We start from the raw sequence: 22,467 nt of genomic DNA on the forward strand, positions 1-22,467 counted from the left end.
GGGATTCCACAAACTTACAAAACTGCCCCACGTTGACCAGCCTGAAATCCCACAACTCTAGGAGACAATGAGTCTCCTTCACTTTACTAAGGTCCCCGCCAAACTGCCAGTCACCTAGGCATTAAACTACAGAAGCATTTGTTTCATCCCCCACCTCCCCATCACCCTGACAACAAGCACAAAGAGCGGTGGACAGAATCAAGGATGCACCGCTGTGTGCGCTCACATGAAAGAGGCAAGACAGGCCCCTGTTTACAGAAAGGTGAGTTGGAGGAAAAACAAATCAGATTTAGGGAGGAAAAAAGGAGGCTATTGTGGGAATAGTAAAGAGACATAACCATGTCTGCAAAAGATTAAAATATTTATTAAACAGTGCTACCCACAAATTCATAGCAACAAATGTGAGAAGCTAGGTTTGTACATTTGATTACTTCCCTCAGTAAATAAACATATATTGACTCAAGGAATAACTTTCCCAATGCTATTACTTTAGATGAATAATTGATTCTGACTATACACAAAGAGCACAGCAATGAAATTGCTTGGGAGTACTTATATGCTTATATTAATAATTTTGTTTTGGCTTTTAAATATCTTCAGGCACCATACTTGTCATCAAAAAACGATTGCTTTTTGAAGATTTCTTTTGTGCCAGACAGTATTCCAAGTTCTTCTTACTGGTTGTCACCCTGTACAGTAAGGTATTATTATAAATATGAAGAAACTGAAGTTTAATAAGATTGAGTATTTTCTTTAAGGTCAAACAGTTAGAATGTGGTAGGCCATGGAATGGAACCTAGCAAGTCTGATACCAGATTTGGTCACATTAACTAGATCACTGCCTAAGCATTAATTTAGGATATGTGATAGTTACAAAACAACCTCCAAATCTTAGTGGCCAAACATAACAATAGTTTCTTTCCCAAATAGACCTCAAAGTCTAAGTCAGTAAAACCTTCTCCAGGGCAATTGCTCCAGGGGGTGACCCCATGGTCCTGGTTGCTCCCATTTTGCAGCTCTGCCATCTGACCACATTGTTGCTGCAGCTTCCATGACAGAGAGAGAGCTGGAGAGCTGCATGCCAGCATGGACATCATTCAGCCTGGAAGTGACATCTGTCATTTTTGCTCACGGTTCATGGCTCAGAGTCATCACATAGTCACATCCTTACTACATGGGAAGCTAGAGATCATCATCCAGAGTTCCTAAGAGGAGAAGAATGAAATTGGCTTTGGTGTCTCAACCCTAATGCTCTCAACCACTCAGCTTGGGAATTCTTGCCGAGGCTGTTTTATATGCAATATATATCTTTATTCAATAGAATACCTTTCAGGAAGAGCACTGTCTGTATCTAGAAGAACTATTTCCTCAAGGGAATTTTAGAGAATGTATGGCTATTAAATGCTGCAGTCCCTGAGGTCGCAAAAGAGGCTTCTTAGTGACTGAACAACAATCAGGCTCCAAGAGCATGATGGAGTTCCACAAGGTCGTTAGCAGCTTTTAATGAAATGAAAAGCAAAGAAATTTGTTTTTCTTCTTAGAAGAATGATCAAAAACAGAGAATATACTTAACAAGTAATTAGAGTAAGCTCCAGCCTAGAGAACCAGTAGAGCCCATTCTTGCTGTAAGAGAAACCTTTTCTTGTTCTGCTCTCAATCTCTTTGAGACACACAGGAAAAGAAAAGATAGCATGAAGCTATCAAGGGTAATGTGATCTCTCCCTGGGACCCCAGTCTTAAGTAAAATTAACCAGAGGATGTATTCAGAACAAGTCAATTTTTTGTGTGTGGAAAATGGTAGAATAGAAAAATGGCATATTTGGGCTGATGTAACCCACTCCAGTGTTCTTGCCTTGAGAATCCCAGGGACGGGGGAGCTGAGTGGGCTGCCATCTATGGGGTCGCACAGAGTCGGACATGACTGAAGCAACTTAGCAGCAGCAGCAACCAGCAACAAAGGTCCATCTAGGACCCGAGCATTCTGCACACCAAGGAAATGCACTTCCTGAGGGAGTGGGTGGAGAGCATGGGGGGGGGGGGTAAAATACCACCTGCTGCTCATAAAACTAAATCAGAAGAAAATATCAAGGAAGGAAAAACAGATAGTAAGAAGGCAGAGGAAAACACAAAGACAGATGAACCATCGAGTGAGGAAAGTGATCTAGAAACTGACAACGAAGGTGTGATTGAACCAGACACTGATGCACCTCAAGAAATGGGAGATGAGAATGTAGAGATAACTGAGGAGATGATGGATCAGGCAAATGATAAAAAAGTGGCTGCCATTGCTGCCCTAAATGATGGTGAACTCCAGAAAGCCATTGACTTGTTCACAGATGCCATCAAGCTAAAGCCTCATTTGGCTCTTCTGTATGCCAAGAGAGCCAGTGTCTTCATCAAATTTTAGAAGCCAAATGCTGCCATCTGAGACTGTGACAGTGAGCTACTGAAATAAATCCTGGTTCAGCTCAGCCACACAAGTGGTAAGGGAAAGCGCACAGACTTCTGGGCCATTGGGAAGAAGCTGCCCATGATCTTGCCCTTGCCTGGAAGCTGGATTATGATGAAGATGCTAGTGCAATGCTGAAGGAAGTTCAACCAAGGGCCCAGAAAATTGCTGAACATCGGAGAAAGTATGAGCAAAAACATGAGGAGCGTAAGATCAAAGAAAGAATAGAAAGGGTTAAGAAGGCTCGGGAAGAACATGAGAGAGCCCAGAGGGAGGAAGAAGCCAGAAGACAATCAGGATCTCAGTATGGCTCTTTTCCAGGCAGCTTTCCTGGGGGAATGCCTGGTAATTTTCCTGGAGGAATGCCTGGAATGGGAGGGAGAATGCCTGGAATGGCAGGAATACCTGGGCTCAATGAAATTCTTAGTGATCCAGAGGTCCTTGCAGCCATGCAGGATCCAGAAGTTATGGTGGTCTTCCAGGATGTGGCCCAGAACCCAGCAAATATGTCAAAATATCAGAGCAAACCAAAGGTTATAAATCTCATCAGTAGGTTGTCAGCCAAATTTGGAGGTCAAGCATAATGCCCTTCTGACATAAAGCCCTGCTGGAGGAAAAGCAACTTAGATCACCTCATGGATGTTGTAATAATACAAACCAGTGTACCTCTGACCTTCTCGTGAAGAAACCTGGGGTGCTTTGAAGATAATCCCTACACCTTTGCCCCAAACACAGCTAAAAACATTTTACAGTGGTTTGCCATTAGGGTATTCATTCAGATAATGTTTTCCTACTAGAAATTAAAAAGTTTAAGCAATTTTTAAACCTTAAAAAAAAAATCAAAGCTATGGTTTTTCCAGTAGTCACGTATGGATGTGAGAGTTGGACTATAAAGAAAGCTGAGCGCCGAAGAATTGATGCTTTTGAACTGTGGTGTTGGAGAAGACTCTTGAGAGTCCCTTGGACTGCAAGGAGATCCAACCAGTCCATCCTAAAGGAAATCAGTCCTGAATATGATGCTAAAGCTGAAACTCCAATACTTTGGCCATGTGATGCAAAGAACCAGCTCATTGGAAAAGACCCTGATGTTGGGAAAGATTGAGGGCAGGAGGAGAAGGGGACAACAGAGGACAAGATGGTTGGATGGCATCACCAACTCGATGCTCATGAGTTTGAGTAAACTCTGGGAGTTGGCAATAGACAGGGAGGCCTGGCATGCTGCAGTCCATGGGGTTACAAAGAGTGGGACATGACTGAGAAACTGAACTGAACTGAACCAGCATCAGAAACAGGAGATTTAACTCAAGAACCAGAAGTCAAGGAGGCCACAGGAGAGTGATCATCTGGAAATCAATAGAAATCTGAAATTTAAATCTTTGATTTGTTTTATTTCTTTTTTAATCAAACTAAAGCTAACTGTGAGCCCACATCCATAGGACTGATGGGATAATTCACATCAGTCATTTCTTCCCACTCCCCCCACCTTATGGTTTTGGAAAAGTCCCAGAACACTATGCAAACCAAACAGCAGGGAGCTCCCTTAGGTTTATCTGTAATCATTGTCTGTTTGCATTGGTCAGCAACTCTGTCCCCAGATGTCACTACCCCAGCTCGCTTGTGGCCCTCCAAAGGACACATCTGTTTCTTCTGTGCCTTAGCATCCCTGAGCCTAAGGTCCTGAATTTCTAGGGTGCCAAGGAGTTACTTTTCTAGCAACCCTTCAATCTTCGGTTGAATCTCTTTCTTCTTTCTTGCTACTGTCAGGGTTCTAACGACTGGATATTTTTACTCCCTCAAAATTCACATGTTAAATCCTAACCCCTAATGAGATGGTTTAGGAGGAGGGGGCAATTAGGTGATAAGGATGGAGCCCTGATGAATGGGATTAGTGTTTCCTTATGAAAGGCCCAACCCAAGAGAACGCTCTGCTCTCTGTCATGTGAAAATACAAGTTGGTAGCCTGCAACCCAGAGCAGGAAGCTCACCAGAATCCAACTGTTCTGAAACCTGATCTTGGACCTCAAGGTTCCAGAACTGTGATAAATAACTTGTTGTTGTTTATAAACCACCCAGTCTATGGTATACCATTTAGCAGCCCAGACTAAGCTTCTGGGGCTCCCTGATTTCCTCTCTTCCTCCAGAACACCCAGAATAATATCTGTAACATTCCTACAAAGTAAAATTTCAAACAAAACAAAGCAACCCCTCCCATATACCACGCAGACAATGAAAAATCCAATCTGAGGTAGGAAATACACCAGGATGATGACAGTGGTCATCTCTGAGAAGTGAGATTATGGAATCTTATCTTCTGTTCTCCAAAACTTCTGTGGGGAATACATGCAACTGTTGTAATAAATCAACAGCACTTCCCTAGTCTGAGGTGAATTTCAGGGCAAAATGTTTCCAACCTGCTGACAGCTCCCACCTGGAGCTCCTGATTTCCTTTCAGCCTCTCAAGCCTGTTCAGCCTTGTCAGCACTAGAAAATTCTGAGGAATTTATGACCCCAGGGCCAATCCCCAACTGATGGGGGCTGGAAATTAGTAAATGTCTCAACTCCCTATCCTCCAGTAGGACATCTGACACGTGTCCTACAAAGCACCTCAGAGAATCCCAGTGACCCAGAGTACAATGTGCTCGTCAACACACTTTACTGTTTTTTCTCCATCCCATCTCACCTTCTCCAGTTCCGCAGCTGTGCTCCCGGGGATCACGTCACAGGTAAACTACACCTGACTGAGTCTTCCTTGGAAAGGAATGTGAAACAAGACAGAGGAAAGGTCAGTATTTCACAATGTCACACTTGTTCACAATGGTCTATCATGCTGTGGGGTCTACTGAGAGCCCCAGTGAACCAGGGGAAGAGAATTCCTACAAACAGGACCCTATGGCTTATGAGGCATCAGCCTTCATCCTTCTCTCTCTTCCTCTGCATCACCTAATATAGCGCTTTGCTCCCGTTACTCTATTAAATGGCTGTGGAATTCTCTAATGGAAACTTGAGTTCTTCTTTCAATGAACCAACACTAGCATGGGTTCAAAACCAGACTTAAATCTCTATTTGCAGCACAACCAAACGATGCTCCTTCAAGGGCACTGTTTGCTCATTGAAGGGCTGCTGCTGCTGCGGCTAAGTCGCTTCGGTGTGTCCAACCCTGTGCGACCCCAGAGACGGCAGCCCACCAGGCTCCTCTATCCCTGGGACTCTCCAGGCAAGAACACTGGAGTGGGTTGCCCTTTCCTTCTCCAATGCATACATGCATGCTAAATCGCTTCATTCGTGTCCGAATCTGTGCGACCCCATGGACAGCAGCCCACCAGGCTCCTCTCTCCATGGAATTCTCCAGGCAAGAATACTGGAGTAGGTTGCCATTTCCTTCTCCCCCTTAAAGGGCACAGGTCTTTTTTATATATAATTCATCACAGTGCCCAGAAGCACATTCTGAAGTGATGTGATTTTGTAAATCAGTTCAAGTGGGTGCCATTTCAATGATGGTCAATAGTGTACTTTAAAAGAAATGTCACTTCCCCTTCCCATTTCCTCTAGAATCATCACATCCTTTGCCACCAGTTGTACCTCCACAATGGTTAGTTACCCTCAGAGAGTAAATACTGGCTGGCTGGCATTCTCTTATATGAGCTCTCCATGAGCCACTGCATCCAAAATTTGCTGGTATCATGAGAATTTCTATTTATGATGATGAGACAGAAGTACTAATTGCATAAGCCTTGAAGGCTGTTGTCAAAGAAAAAATGAATTGTCTTCTTAATTGTATTACTCTTCAAAAATTGGCAGTCTGTCTGTGGGCAACTAGTACCTCTCAGTTAACCAGTTTATTAATAGTAAGATCTCACATGTGCTGAACAAGCTGAGGTCCACAAGAACTCATCAACTACATAGCCAAAGGCATTGACTGCCATGCCTGACACTGTTGATAGTCTGTCCCTCTGCCCCATGACTAGTGTATAGCTCAAGTCTTTAACCTTGGCATCCTGAAAGCAAGGATGGAGGCTGAACAGAGGAGAGAGGAGTCCACAATAGCTTGAACTTTGGAATCAGATACAAGCCTGTAATCGTTTTTTATACATTTAAACTCCTTCATTATGACCTAGTAGATATCTGACAAATAAAGGTAAGCATGATTTTCATGACCTTTTTAAATACCCCAAAAAGGGTCTCAAGTTCTTGGTGGCATTAAAAACTTACAGAAAATGCTCCTGATCCCTCACTGCATTTAAAGCCTGGGATTAATTTAGGACTGGTCGTACCCAGGGAAAAGTCAGCAAAGTTACTCTTTTCATCTGGAGTCCTCAGTTTCCCCACTCAGTCCTCTTCACTCTTCCTCCTGAGTGCTCAGACTCCATCAAATGGCAAAGTGTCAATAACAAACATTGGACTTGATACCATAGACCTCTCCTTCACCTGGAATACAGATCAGAATTCAATCTTGCTGTGAGTCATTTTTAGATGAAGACAGAGATTCATGTTCCATTTGTGTTTGTGTCTGGACTGGAGACAATATTGGAGGAGGACTGGAGGTGAAAGAGTGACAAAGAAGGTGGTTGGGCTCTTACCTAAAAGGCTCATTTTGGACATACATTCTCCTAGGTTCTCCTCTCTTTCTTCCTGTTCCTATCATTACCTCCACAGTCTCCTAGTCTTTCTTCCTCTATCTCTACTTCAAACGTGAGTGCAAATAGATTTAAGGTATTTTCTGTTTTGTATTTACATGTAAGGGTGAACCTATTTATTATGTACCATGCACCATTTATGATATTTTCTTGTATAATACCTTAGTGCCTCTGTTTACATTCAAACTCAGTTTTCCTTCCTCTAAATTTAGTGTTATTTTCTCTTCGCAAAATTATTCAAAGGAAGGTTGTCAAAGTTAGCTGGAATAAATGCCCTTGTACTTCTTTTGCCCAGTTACCCAGTTTTAGGTCAAACTCAAAGGTGACTATGAATTCAAGTAGCCCAAAATGTATCCAAGCATATCATCTTCAATGAGCAAGAAATGGTTGAGAGAACAGCTGACCCTTGAACAACATGGGTTGGAGCACAGGTCTATTTACATGAAAAAGTTTTTCAGTAAATACATATGGCACTACACGACCTGAGGTTGGTTAAATCCACAGAATCCACGGAGGCAGAACACAGATACAGAAGGCTGACAGATTTTTGTATCCATAATGGGCTCTGGAACCAATCCCTCATGAGTACAGAAAGACAACTCTACTGTTACACCTGTGATTGGTACCCACACACGCTGTGCTTAATCTTTCAGTCGTGTCCGATTCTTTGCAACCCCATGGACTGCAGCCCTCCAGGCTCCTCTGTCCATGGGGGTTCTCCAGGCAAGAATACTGAAGTGGGTTGCCACGCCCTTCTTCAGGGGATCTTCCCAATCCAGGGATCTAATCCAGGTCTTCCACATTGCAGGCAGATTCTTTACCATCTGAGCCACCAGGGAAGCCCTGAAAGAATACTAACACTCTTCAAAAACTTATCAATGAAGTAGAAATTGAGGCAGATACTTGCAACTCTTTCCCAACCTGAGAATGGCTTTAGCAACCGTTATGAGGCTAGCTTGAGGACATCACGGCATGCCGTTCATGGGCTCGTACCTAAAAGGCTTATTTTGGACATATGTTCTCCTAGGTTCTCCTCTCGTTCTTCCTGCCCCTATCATTACCTCCACAGTCTCCTAGTCTTACTTCCTCTATCTCTATTTCAAATGTGAGAGAAAATAGATTTAAGATATTTTCTGTTTTACATTTACATTTAAGGATGAATCTATCTATTATGTACTATGTATTAGTTAAAACACAAAATGATAATAACGTACCCACATAAGGTACCTAGAATGACAGAATGGCTAAATTTGGGGTGGGGGAAGTTAGTTAGCTTACTTGGTTCCATGGTCCACTACTTAAACTTTCTAAGTCTCCATTTTGTTACCAATTACACAATAATTCTAGGCCATTGGTAAAGGAGTACATGAAATGACGCATATAAAACACTTAGCACAATCCTAAAACATAATAAATTACCCATAAAAGAAGCTTACTCTGGGCACAGTTATTTCTTTTAATTCATTTTCTCGTCTCAATTTTCACTTTGTATAGTTTCTATTTAAAATTAATAGCCTTCCTTCCTTCATGTTTTGCTTGTGGTCTCTGTGTGTTATCAATTAGAAATCTCAGCTATTCTGGGAAACAAGGTCTAGTTCACCATGGGAGTTGCCACTTTCATTGATAGTAATTATACTAACAGCAGTGGCCACTCTTGAATCTTAACTACAGCTGTCTTCAAAGGCAGTGACTGACTAGTTTCCTCCAGCCAATGGCATATTGATTATACACCTTCCTGCCTCACTCGCCCTTGCTCTCAACATGGGCCAATACCCTCTGGCATCCTCACTCAGCTAAGCCAGCATGAAATGCACCCAGCTCCAGTTCAATTTGAGAAATTAGAGGGTAATGAGAAAATAGGGAGTGAGTTGGTAAAACAAGCTGGGATGATGGAAAATCTGACATGATTCATGTCTAAAGATCAATGCAGGTGAGAGACTAGGTTACAGCCAAGACAGAGAAGGAAAACAATTTTCTGTGTTATATTGTACTTCTAGAACTATCTCCACAATCCCAAAGGAAAGAAGTGAGAACTGTCTCCACAATCCCAAAGGAAAGAAGCGAAACTTGCCAATGAGCATTTGATGAAGTCAAATTTGGAGTTTGTTCATCATTCGTTTAAATATTTACTGAGTACCAACTGTGGAACAGGCTCTCTTTGCAATGCTGTGAAATAAAACTTAACAAAAAGCAAAAATCTCTACTAGCAGAGAGCTGCAGTGGGCTGCCTGCTAGCATTTGACCGATTTTGCTTGTCTCTTCTAGTCCTGTGGGTCTGAAATTTTCATGAGTTAGAAAGAAGTCAGTAGACTTTCACTTCTCTTTTGTGATTTTTTGAGCAAGAAGCTCTTGAAGGAGCCACACTTGTGAATTAAAAGAAGTTAGAAGAGCTAGGGAGGGAACCATGTATAGAGGTGAGGAAAAGGACTTTCAAAAAACCAGAAGGCATGCAGAAGCAAGCCCACTGAAGCTAGAAAGTATATTGACAATATCAAGTGTAGGAAAGAGAGCGCAAAGCCCTTTGAAACCATTTCCAATGTTAAACATCCATGCTGGGGTTACAAAAGCTGAAGAAATTAAGGTTAATTTAGCACTTTTCCTAAGCTAACTCAAAAAAGCCAGTGAGCATCATGATATCATGTGGCACAACTATTAGAACTTCCCTTAATGAAAGCAGCAGTCCTTGGTCCACAGGTCAGACACTTTATTTTAGAATCTAGAAACAAGAGTAATACAAGTCTGTCCTCTGATTCTCCATAGAATCGAGGAGAAAGATACATGTTGACACTGGACTAATTCTTAATATCTAGAGGTTTCACACATAAAAGACTACTTAGGAATTGAAAGATCAGATGACCTTATAAAGCAGTAGTCAAGAGAATGATATTTAGTGAACATGAGTTACTTTTCCTACTTATTACCACATCAAATAGTAACTGATATCAAAAAGTTTGGTCAAATAATTTGAAAATTCAATAATTTATAACTTCTCCCTTTAAGTCCCAGATTCCACCCCCAAATTGTGTTAACTTTCACAGCAAAAGATAACTCCCTTTGTGTCGATTATAATTTTTAGATTATATTTTTATATTGACTTGGATGATTACTTAATTGGCCTCTTTTCCCTCCACAAAGCCATAAGTGTCCAGGAGAGCAGAGACCAAGTCATATTTTTACTAATTACTGAATCACCAGCACCTAGCACATAGTACGACCTCAATTAATATTTGCTAATCAAATGAACTTCCAGCCTTTAAGACTGCAGACTTGGTTATATTCCAAACACAACATTATGATAGACAAAGCTGCTGTGAATGAGTTACGAGGAACTGGGGAAAGGGAAACAAAATGAGATTATTTACGATAAGTAGTGAATTGTGCTGTGGGAAAATCCAACTCAAAATTCCAGGAAAGGGTAGGCACAGACCCATGGGAACCAGATGTGTTGATGTCAACTTCGTCAGTAGTATTTGGGCTGATATTATTAATACTCATTGCCATCATCATTATTATTTGCAGCTATTTCTGTGCTAGGCATGTTACATATATTATTCCTAATCACCAATAAACCTGCTTATGTGTGATTATCCTCCTTTTACTACTGAAGAGACGAAGGCTTCCAGAGTTAAGCAGAAAAGCCAGAAATCAAACTCAACTATTATCCAAGTGTACTGCACTTCCTCCCCCAACACTGGCTCGGGAATCACAATTTTTTCCTACTAGATGTCTTCCTCAAAATTCACCATCTTCGACTTCTCAGCAGACAGTTTGCCTCTCCACCTGACTTGCTTTGACACTACTGTGGCCATTAGATTCAGCCTGTTTTTTCAAAGAAAATGTTTTCTTTTCTGTGACATAGTAGTTTCTTACCTAGCCCTATTCTGACAACTCTGGCTGCTCTAGCCAAAAAGTAAATGAAACAACCCTGAGAAGAATACCCTTTGGTAGAGGCCTGAAATCATTCCTGTTCTGTCTTGCAGGAGAGAGCCAGCTTGATGATATCACTCACTCCCCACAGGAAAGCCATACAGTATGACAGAAGGGGTCCTTTAGTTAAGACAAAGTGAAGTGAAGTCGCTCAGTCGTGTCCGACTCTTTGCGACCCCATGGACTGTGGCCTACCAGGTTCCTCCATCCCTGGGATTCTCCAGGCAGGAATACTGGAGTGGGTTGCCATTTCCTTCTCCAGGAGATCTTCCCAACCCAGGGATCAAACCTGGGTTTCCCGTATTGCAGGCAGATGCTTTACCATCTGAGCCACCAGGGAAGTCTAGTTAGAACCACAGGATACTTTAAAAGCATCCTTTAAAAAGCATAATTCTTTTTTTCCTCAGTGGTTCAATAAAGGAAAGTGCCAAGTCAATCACATTTATGTTGTACCTTCCCATCTCTAGGCATCTTTATTTGCGTATTAGAAACCTTACAAATATTTAGTGAATCTAACTGGTTTTTAATAGATCATCTATTCTAGGGAGGAAGGAAGATCCAGTCTGAAGATGACAACGAAGACTTAAGGTTTATATCTAATCAGATTTGATGGCAGTAACCAGTGGAAATTGGAGTAGGAAATGGCAACCCAATCCAATATTCTTGCCTGGGAAATTCCATGCACAGAGGAGCCTGGCAGGTTACAGTCCCTGGGGTCACAAAAGAGTTGTACACAAATGAGGACACATGCATCCTGGGTTGAGTTAAACTAGTGGAAATGAGTGGAATTATAAAAAAGTGTGTGGTTCTAACTAGTGCATGCCGTAGTCCTTAGTGAGCACTGACCTACAATGCCAAAACCTAAAAGACCATCAGAGAAGCTTAGAGAGACTAGAATTAAATTTAGTGTGAATTTTCTTTCCTCTCATCTACAGCTGACTGTGGAAAAATGGATGATGTTTTTCAGTGTCCCACATATACATGAAATTTAGTCCCCTGTGGATGGCTAAGACAGAAAACTTTGGAAATTATGCTGGGTTCAATGAGAACTGCTGCTGCTGCTGCTAAGTCACTTCAGTCATGTCCGACTCTGTGCGACCCCATAGACGGCAGCCCACCAGGCTCCCCCGTCCCTGGGAGTCTCCAGGCAAGAACACTGGAGTGGGTTGCCATTTCCTTCTCCAATGCATGAAAGTGAAAAGTGAAAGTGAAGTCGCTTCAGTTCAGTCGCTCAGTCGTGTCCGACTCTGCGACCCCATGAATCACAGCACGCCAGGCCTCCCTGTCCATCACCAACTCCTGGAGTTCACTCAGACTCATGTCCATTGAGTCAGTGATGCCATCCAGCCATCTCATCCTCTGTCATCCCCTTCTCCTCCTGCCCACAATTCCTCCCAGCATCAAAGTCTTTTCCAATGAGTCAAATCTTCGCATGAGGTGGCCAAAGTACTGGAGTTTCAGCTTTAGCATCATTCCTTCCAAAGAAATCCCAGGGCTGATCTCCCTCAGAATGGACTGTTTGGATCTCCTTGCAGTCCAAGGGACTCTCAAGAGTCTTCTCCAACACCACAGTTCAAAAGCATCAATTTTTCAGTGCTCAGCCTTCTTCAGAGTCCAACTCTCACATCCATACATGACCACAGGAAAAACCATAGGCTTGACTAGACGGACCTTTTTCACTATCCTCTTTCACTTTCATCAAGAGGCTTTTTAGCTCCCCTTCACTTTCTGCCATAAGCGTGGTGTCATCTGTATATCTGAGATTATTGATATTTCTCCCGGCAATCTTGATTCCAGCTTGTGCTTCTTCCAGCCCAGCGTTTCTCGTGATGTACTCTGCATAGAAGTTAAATAAGCAGGGTGACAATATACAGCCTTGACGTACTCCTTTTCCTATTTGGAACCAGTCTGTTGTTCCATGTCCAGTTCTAACTGTTGCTTCCTGACCTGCATACAGATTTCTCAAGAGGCAGGTCAGGTGGTCTGTATTCCCATCTCTTTCAGAATTTTCCACAGTTTATTGTGATCCACACAGTCAAAGGCTTTGTCCAACTCTTAGCGACCCCATGGACTACAGCCTACCAGGCTCCTCTATCCATGGGATTTTCCAGGCAAGAGTACTGGAGTGGGGTGCCATTGCCTGTGAACAGCATATGTCAAGAGTAATTTTCTCTTCCCTTTTTTGGATCATGGTATCTGGCATGTTAAAAAAAAAAAAACAAAAAAACTAGCTATACACCTCCCATTTTCCATCCAACTTGAAATGTTTGGTCCTTTGCCAAAATATTGATAAATGTAATAAGTTAATGATCTGAAGGAGAATCTTTTGGGCAATGTTTCAAATTAAAAGTACTCCCCACTTTAGGGAAATTCAATTTATGAAATTCTAAGATTAAACCAAAATCTGTGTATAAATTATGTATCAGAAGAAAGATGCAGGGTTTATTTAAATTACTAAAAGAATCTGTTCCATTTCACAAGATCCTCTGAAGGCTTACTTTAAATGGCGCATTAGTGCATTGAAAATATGGGATAGGATTTAATGGCACAGATGAAATTAATATAGCGTCACCGGGCTCTCTCCTTAGGAAACTCAACCTATGGATTCCATTCAGCAAGTTTACAAGGAGGGCTCAGCTCTGGTAAATACTGGAAGTGTGGGAAGATGGTGCAGGACCGGTGCGTCACTTCACCTCCCTGGAAGACAAAAATAAATGATTTTCTTCTGCTCTAAGCGATCCTGGATCCCAAGGCCAGCAACTGAATTTAAAAGAAGCCCTAGATGAATTCCCCTTATTTTTTTTAATAAACTAGAAGGAGCATTCACTGATGTGAAAGCAGAACTTAATTAAAACTGAAGAGCAGATGAGCTGGAACTGAAGAGCGAGGAAGTGCCATTAAAACCAAAGCTGTCTTCCTCCTCGAGCCTTTGACCCCCAGACACACAGAATGAGCAGCCAAGTACAGAGGGGATATCACTGCCCTGTTAGGATAAGAATAATCATGCTAGTACTGATACCCTGAACAATTATTATAATAATTCCAAAGCATTCATTATATTGAACTGTATTGCTGATGACATCACAGTAATGACTACTGAAATAAATCTTAATTATGAATAATGATCATAATACAGTCAAAATTCCTCCCCCAACCCTCCAATAATTAGATGGTCTCTCAAATGGCAAGAGCAAGAAGACGTGTATTTAGGAGTTTGGAAAGACTTCTGAGGAGAAGATAAGGTGACCCCCTCGTTTTTTTTAATTTATTTATTTTAGTTGGAGGCTAATTACTTTACAATATTATAGTGGTTTTTGCCATACAGAGATATGAATCAGCCATGGGTGTGTATGTGTTCCCCATTCTGACCCTCCCCCCAACCTTCCTCCCCATCCCATCCCTCAGGGTCATTCCAGTGCACCAGCCCTGAGCAATCTGTCCCATGCATCAAACCTGGACTGGCAATCTGTTTCACATATGATAATATACATGTTTTGATGCTATTCTCTCAAATCATCCCACTCTCGCCTTCTCCCACAGAGTCCAAAATTTGTTCTATACATCTGTGTCTCTTTTTCTGAAGGTGACCCCTTTTGTATCGCATGTGGCACTGATTATGGATCCACCTTCTCCTCAATACCTGGCTATTGAGATAATTTCCTGTGTTTTCTTCCTTCCTCATCTACCCTCCCAATAAACGCTCATCGCCAAAAAGTGCCCAAGCTGGTCACTCTTTCCTGCAACCTGAAAAAGCACAGCCAACTTACCTGGCTAATTCCACATCTGCCTCACCACACAAGTCTTACCCCCATTGGTTTAAGAGATTTCAAGAAGGGAAGAGAAAAATCCACTTGCCACCTTCCCTCCATTCTTGCATATCATTCAACGACATAAGGCTTCAGAGAAATAAAAAGCATTGTATCTCATCATGAAGAGATTAGGATTCTTCAATCTCTCCTTTCAGCTAAATCCCACAGTACATTATAATCTTGGGTTAAAAAGTCAGTAGTTACTCAGTGTCCTAGTAAATCACCTTCTAGGTGCAGACCCAGCCCAAGACAGCTCTGCATGCAGTTAGTTCAGGCAGTGTATTCCATTTGAAACCCTGTCTGATTTAGCTCTCTAGTGTCTGAAATTCTGTACCCCTATGTTTAAGATACATCTCTCCTAAGCAGCATACAGTTGGGCTTTGGTGTTTTTGCTTTTTTTTTTTTTATCTTGTCTGATGATCTTTATCTCATTGGAATATTTTACCTTGTTTATTTCAAATGTAATGACTCATGTATTTGAGTTTAAACTACCACATTACCACTTACTTCCTGTTGGGACCATCTGTTCTGCATTTCTCTCTACCTTGGTTTTATTCAGATTTACTGAATTTATTCTTCTTCATCTGTTTTCATCTAGATTGTTGTGTTCTTGATACTAGTTCTGCTTAGGACATATATCTTTGGTCTGAAGGTTTTTTGTCACCTCTGGGAAATTCTTTCCAGTTATATCTTCAAATATTGTTGCTGTTTTATTCCCTCTCAGTCTTTTTTAAAAAATATTAAGCACAATTATTTTAAAGTTCAGGTCTAGTTAACTCCATTATCTGGATCCTCTTGGGATCTGGTTCCTTTGTCTCTTGTTTCTTTTTGTCTGTGGTGACAAATTTATGTTTCCTCATATCAAAAATGTAGGTAAAATTTGAGGCTTTACAATATGGTATCTTCCTTCTAAGTGGTTTTAAATTTGCTGCTAAATCTAGACAAAGGACACTCACAATTTCAAATCACCACAGCTCAATCAGGGTTTGACATGATTCAAAACCTATTTCCAGAAGAGGATGTGGAGAAAAGGGAACTTTCCTACACTGTTGGTGGAAATGTAAATTGGTATAACCACTATGGAGACTAGTATGGAGGTTCCTTAAAAAACGAAGTATAGAACTACCATACCATTCAGAAGTCCCAATCCTGGGCATACATCTGAAGAAAACCATAATTCAAAAAGTTTCCTGCACCCCAGTGTTCATTGCAGCACCCTATTTACAACAGCCAAGACTGTTATGCCCGAAGTCCGAGTCCCCAAAACTGAGAGAATAAGATGTCCACAGCAATGCAAAAACATAAAAGGGTTTTATTGCTAGCTCGAGCTGGGGCTCCCGACTCATCCAGCGCAGTGGAGTCTTGACGAGAGAGCTCTGAATCACAGCTGCTTTTATACAGGCGGTTCTTAGTACAGCTGGCGGGTAATGACTGGCTGAGCCATACGTGCGTGCACGATTTTCAAATCCCGCATCCCTAACCGGATTGGCTCGGGTTTGGCACCATGGGGGACTTTCCCAGGGTGTGGTTTCCCAGAATCATGACTCAGGTTTTACAAGAATCTAAATCTTAGGCCTAGTATAGCTTGTTGAGCCTGTCATGGCCCAGGTCTGGTCCCTTAACAAAGACATAACAGCAACTTAAATGTCCATCAACAGAGGAATGGATAAAGAAGAGTTGGTACATATATACACTGGAATATTCCTCAGCCATAAAAAAGAAAAAAATAATGCCATTTGAAGCAGCAACATGGATGGACAGGGTGATTATCATGCTAAATGAAGTATCTCAGAAGATAAAGACAAGATATCTTTATCATATGATATCTTTATCATGTGATATCACCTACATGTAAAATCTTTTTTAAAAAATGATACAGATAAATGTATGTTTACAAAACAGAAACAAACTTACAGACGTAGAAAACAATCTTATGGTTACCAAAGGGATGGGGGAGAGGGATAAATTAGGAACTGAAAGTAAGATATACACACTATTATATGTAAAACAGATAACTAACAAGGACCTACTATAGAGCACAGGGAACTCTGTTCAATATTTTGTAACAACCTGTATGGGGAAAGAATCTGAGAAACAATGGAGACAAATTTATATATACATATATACATGCATATATATAACTGATTCACTTTGCAATATCAGAGAAACTAATACAAAATTGTAAATCAACTATATCCAATAAAAATTGACAAAAAAAAAATCTATTTTCAGTTTACTCTTACTCCTAGGCAGTGCCTTTGGGATCCCAATGCAAAAATCTGAGGGGTTTAGCAGAGCTCCCTCCCTGATGAATCCTTCACTTTGATGTTTGTCTCACCTGTAAGCCTCTAAAAGCTCTGCTTAATATTCTCAGCCTTTGAATCTCCTTTCCACTGGAAAACAGCCCCAAAGGCATAGCTCATCCCTTCAGGGTCTTCTCCCAGATCTTTGATCCATAAGTTGTCACTGTTGTGACTTTCTTAAGGCCTTAGAAGAGATGTTTTTCATATTTGATCCAGCTTTTCCATTATTCCCAGTCGGAAGATGGGCCTGAACCATATAAATTCATCGTTATCAGAAGTAAATATCTCATGACCTAGAATCTAACCATTAGAGAGTTCTCTTTGGCTGAAGACTTTGCTTCTACTTAAAATCTAAACACTGAAGAAGAGTACATCAAGTCTCTTCACTCATTTACACATTCAAGAAAATAAATATGTTTATTATTTCCTAGATTGGGAGTGGAAAAACACAAAGGAAATAGTGGGTGCCGTAAGTTGAGCTTGTGGGAAGAATTTTCAGAGTCTTGCATATACAGATAACAGGGATAAACTGATAATGTAGTTTATCTACATTATTCTACACTCACATATTTTTGATCCCAGGGTTTCATGGATGCCATTTAGATGGTTCTTGACCGCTCAAGTTTCTCACTGGAAAGATCAGTGTAAGGATATTAATCCATCCATCTGTGGCTGCCAATGGCAAGGTCAATCATCATTTGTACTGTTTGCCCTTAGCATGAAAAATCTGCTCAGCCTTAGCCTGATAAGCAACTCTGATGTCTTCCCTCAGGAAAGCACGGGCTGCTAATTATGAAATGATTCTCTTGGTATTTCATAAAGTTTATGCTCCCAGCCAATGACAGAGATGATCATTTATTTATTCTGAACCACTTTTTTATGTGCAGAACACTAAGGTATGTGATAGAAAGGATAAAAAAGCTGAATCTCAATCCCATCCCTTCATAACATGACTCTAGTGATATTACTGTGATTTTAAAAGTTTTATTGAAGTGACTTACAATAAAGAACCATATACAAGTCCTTTTTGAAAGAAGTCAAGGCATAAACAATTAATAAATCTATGAACAAATCTCTACCCCTGTTCTCAAGGAGTTTATGATGCAGAACTAACTCAGCTTACCATGGAGTTAATTAGGATGGGATTGCCCTTGAATGGAAGGTCATTCAGCAACTTTGGAGCATAGAAGGATACTCTTGCAATGTGGACACTGTGAGCTACCTGCCGAACAACCAGTGTTCCTCCTCTTTTTCTTAATAGAGCCTCAGTTTTATATTTATCCTCTCCACCCATAGTCAGGAGAAGGGAAGATAGCCACCCCTCCCTCCCCAACATCTTCAGGGGTGGGTATGGTTGATCTAAATTAATCCTCTTCCAGGACCAGTACTTAGGGCAATGGTAGGCACATGCCCCAGCTTGTCCACCTCGGAGCTGGCTCCCAGCCCGGCAGGGCCCGGTGCAATCCAGACAACAGAGAGGAGGGATGGAAGCTGGGAAGATCTTCTGGGAAGCTGCAGGGAAGAAGGTGTACTCCTCACGCGATTCCTAGAGGGGCGGCTGCCAAAGCAGTCCAGAGCGCATGGGCAGGACTCAGAAATTTGGTGCAACTTAGACCTCCCTGGTGGCTCGGACAGTAAAGCGTCTGCCTACAAGGCGGGAGACCTGGGTCAGAAAGATCTCCTGGAGAAGGAAACGGGCAACCCACTCCAGTATTCTTGCCTGGAAAATCCCATGGACAGAGGAGCCTGGTAGGTTACAGTCCATGGGATCACAAAGAGTCGGACACAACTTCACTTTACTTTTTCTTTAGGCACTTGACCCAGTGCTGGTCACTGAGATGCAAGAGCAAGTCTAAACTGCTCCAAAAACAAAGCCAATCCCCAGGTCAGGAAGATCCCCTGGAGGAAGAAATGGCAACCCACATTTCAGTATTCTTGCCTGGAAAATGCCATGGACAGAGGAGCCTGGTAGACTACAGTCCACGGGGTCACAAAGATTGAACACAGCTGAGCACACACAGACATACCTACAAGACAGAGCCCTAGATAGAGACCTGCTGTGTTCTCCCTCCAGATGTCTCTGTGTGTAATGACGACACCAGAACTGCAGCAAGGCTGAGGATGAAGCCAACGTGGAGAATGACAGACTTTAGAGATGGCAAGAACATGGCCCTTTGATAACATCACTAAGCCAGCGAGGCTGAGAGTGTAAGAAATTAATTTTAGACATGATTTTCAAGAAGGGGAGAACGTAAGGACATTGCTTCGTCTTTTGCCTGCCTTACTCTGCACGTGTTCACACAGGCAGGAACCATACGGAAGTCATCGGGGTTGGGAGATAATCTTTAGTCCTATAGTCTCCTCTTAGTGACTTTGTCCCCATTTGATAAGACACAGGAATTGGACAAACCACAATACAAATGACAGCATCATTCCTGACAAGGGCAAACTAAAGTGTTGCGCTTGACCTATGGTCCGAGTTGAGCTTCCTAATCTCTCTCTGTTGTACATGGTCCACAACTGAAGCTTTCCTCCTCCCCTAGAGGGCCAGGACCTACCTAGAAAACACATCAGAGTTGTGAGCAAAGAAGTGCTGCTGAAAAAGTTCTTTCCAAGAGACGCCTCGGCAAGGTTGAGCCCTCCATACTCAATTACTTCATCTGTCACACTCCCTGCTCATACCCCCCATCTCCCTTGAGACATACAATAAGGGCTTACAAGAGGCCCTTCCATGTAGTCCTTCCATTCTTTTCCATGTTGCAGCAGTAGGGCACTAGTTTTTTCCTCTCCATGAAAACTGGATAAGAGGGACAGCTCCTCCACAGTAACAGGGGCAGAAACTGTGTTCAACAGAGGAGCACTTCTTATTTACCTGGTTTAGATTCCAATCTTAGCAGCATGTAAAACAAGTTAGTTGAGATTTTTAAGGAGATGTAATATATAGAGCTGCATACATACCTATACATGTGTGTATGTGTGTATATATGTATGCATATATATATATATATATGCTATTTTGTGGCAAAGAATCAAAACTTCTTGGTTAATATAAAAATTTACTTGCTGGAGATTAACATTTTTATTAAAGAAAACTCTGATGGAGTCAGACTACCTGTGTGCCATGTGACAAGTGATGAAGTTTGTTTGCTTCACCACTCCTTCCCATTCCTATCTCATCTTTTAAGGATTTTCCCTTTGTATATCCAACTATACAATCCACAGACAAAAATTTATTCAATTATTATTTACTGTAATGTAGAAATAGTTTCTTCAGGATTTTACTTGTATCTCAAAATTGTGCTTGCATCTCACCACGAGCCAAAGCGTGAAGAGAATAGGAATGAATTGAGATGTACTCAGGCTAAATGGGGGAACACTCAGATTAAAGCCATCAATTTTAAACACTTTGATCAGTCTCATCTCCCTGAGTAGGAATACTCAGAAACTGCTCAAAATGTGAAGGCCCAGTCAAAAAGATGTCAGCTGCACTCCAATTTATGGAGCTCGGAGCCTCCTCACATTCAATCCGCTATCAAAGGAATGAGTCGCTGAGCTCAGTGATGGGTTTAGCAACTCAGAGTTCTATTGGTTAAAATAATAATAATAATAATAATTTAAGACCCACTACAGTTTCCCAGCCAAACAAAGTAAATCCCCCCTGGGAGGGTAGGTGCAAAATCAATATGAAGAGAGAATAATTGATGAACACAGGGAACTGCTTTCTGGAAAATATTCGGAAGTTATATTTGCATGGCCAACTATCCTTGGCCATCTGAGGCTGACCAGAAGCTAACAGACTGAACTCTACAGAGCTGAGAACTCTCAGTCACACAAGCTATATGTGGTGTTTTCTCACACGAACCTCTAGTAGAGAGGAAGAAAAGAAATTACACTGACCTGAGCTAAGGTTTAATGTATGCATTCAAATAGCACATTCTCCAATTCCCACTCCTCTTTTGAAATGAACCTTTTAAAAATGAAAAATTCACCCCCCAAATTAGGAGAATAATACATGGACCATCTGTGCTATCCCCAACTAACTTGGGAAATAAAATATTATAAACACATTTGAAGCCTTTCTTATTTGCACGACCCTTCATCCCCCAACAGTGAAATATTCTCCTGGATTTTCCACTTACCATTCTCATGCATGACACTTTCTACCACATGTCTGTAATCCATAAACAATATCCACTATTTTAATGGTTTTAAAATTATATAAATAGCATGCTAGTGTGAATATCACTTCTGCAACTTGTTTTTTTTTCTCTTGACATTATGTTTTCCAAATTGAAGATTTTTGAGCAGAGCCATGACAAGATTTTTCCTCTTGTTTTGACTTAGAACATCACAGTCTTGAGAAATCAGGTAGATGAATAATAATTTAAGTACAGTTGGCCCTTCATACCTACAGTTTCCACATGCACAGATTCAACCAATCACAGATTGAAAATAATTGAAAAAAACATTTCATAAACTTCTGAAAAGCAAAACTTGAATCTTCCACAGTTGTGCTGGCAACTGTTTACATAGCACTGACATTGCATTAGGTATTATTGGTACCCTAGAGTCAGACACGACTGAGTGACTTCACTTTCACTTTTCACTTTCACGTATTGGAGAAGGAAATGGCAACCCACTCCAGTGTTTTTGCCTGGAAAATCCCAGAGACGGGGGGAGTGTGGTGGGCTGCTGTCTATGGGGTTGCACAGAGTTGGACACGACTGAAGCGACTTAGCAGCAGCAGCAGAAATAATTTAAAGACTATGGGAGCATGTGCAGAGGTTTCATGAAAATTCTACACCATTTTACAACAGGGCCTTGAGCATCCAGATTTTGGTATCCACCTAGGGGTTCCAAGAACCAGTTCCCCCATGGATGCCAAGGCATGATGGCACATCACTCCAAGTTTGTTACTATGTCCACCTATAATAAGCTAGTATCAATAATCTTCAAACAATTGGGAAAATTCATTCTTTCTCATTCTTTAATATTCTGTACTTTATCTCTCTTTTCATAAATAATACCCTACCATCCCACATTCCTCTATTCTTTCTAATGCCTCCAAGACAGAGAAGTATGTAGACACCAAAATATGATATGGTAGCAAGCAATAGATAAGATGAATTCATCATGCTTGATTGTAGAAAAATGGGAGTCATCTTTGAAGAGTTACGATAGGATGGGAATAAAAGAGATCGAGTCCCCAAGCCAATAAAAAACATCTCCAATATATTCCCAGTCCCAGTTCATAAGTCCACCTGAAGTGTAAGCCCCATGAAGGCAGAGAGTATGTTTCTACTTCTCGGTATCACAGTGTGTGGCATATGCTCTGCATAAAACAA

General features: G+C 41.4%; 1 pseudogene; it reads left to right on the top strand.

The window, feature by feature from the left end:
• Positions 1 to 204: 204 nt before the first annotated feature.
• On the top strand, positions 205 to 3,171 carry LOC106991056 (hsc70-interacting protein-like; annotated as a pseudogene).
• Positions 3,172 to 22,467: the final 19,296 nt, after the last annotated feature.

This window comes from Ovis aries, chromosome 3 (assembly GCF_016772045.2).
Source record: "Ovis aries strain OAR_USU_Benz2616 breed Rambouillet chromosome 3, ARS-UI_Ramb_v3.0, whole genome shotgun sequence".
In the NCBI taxonomy this organism is placed as follows: Eukaryota; Metazoa; Chordata; class Mammalia; order Artiodactyla; family Bovidae; genus Ovis; species Ovis aries.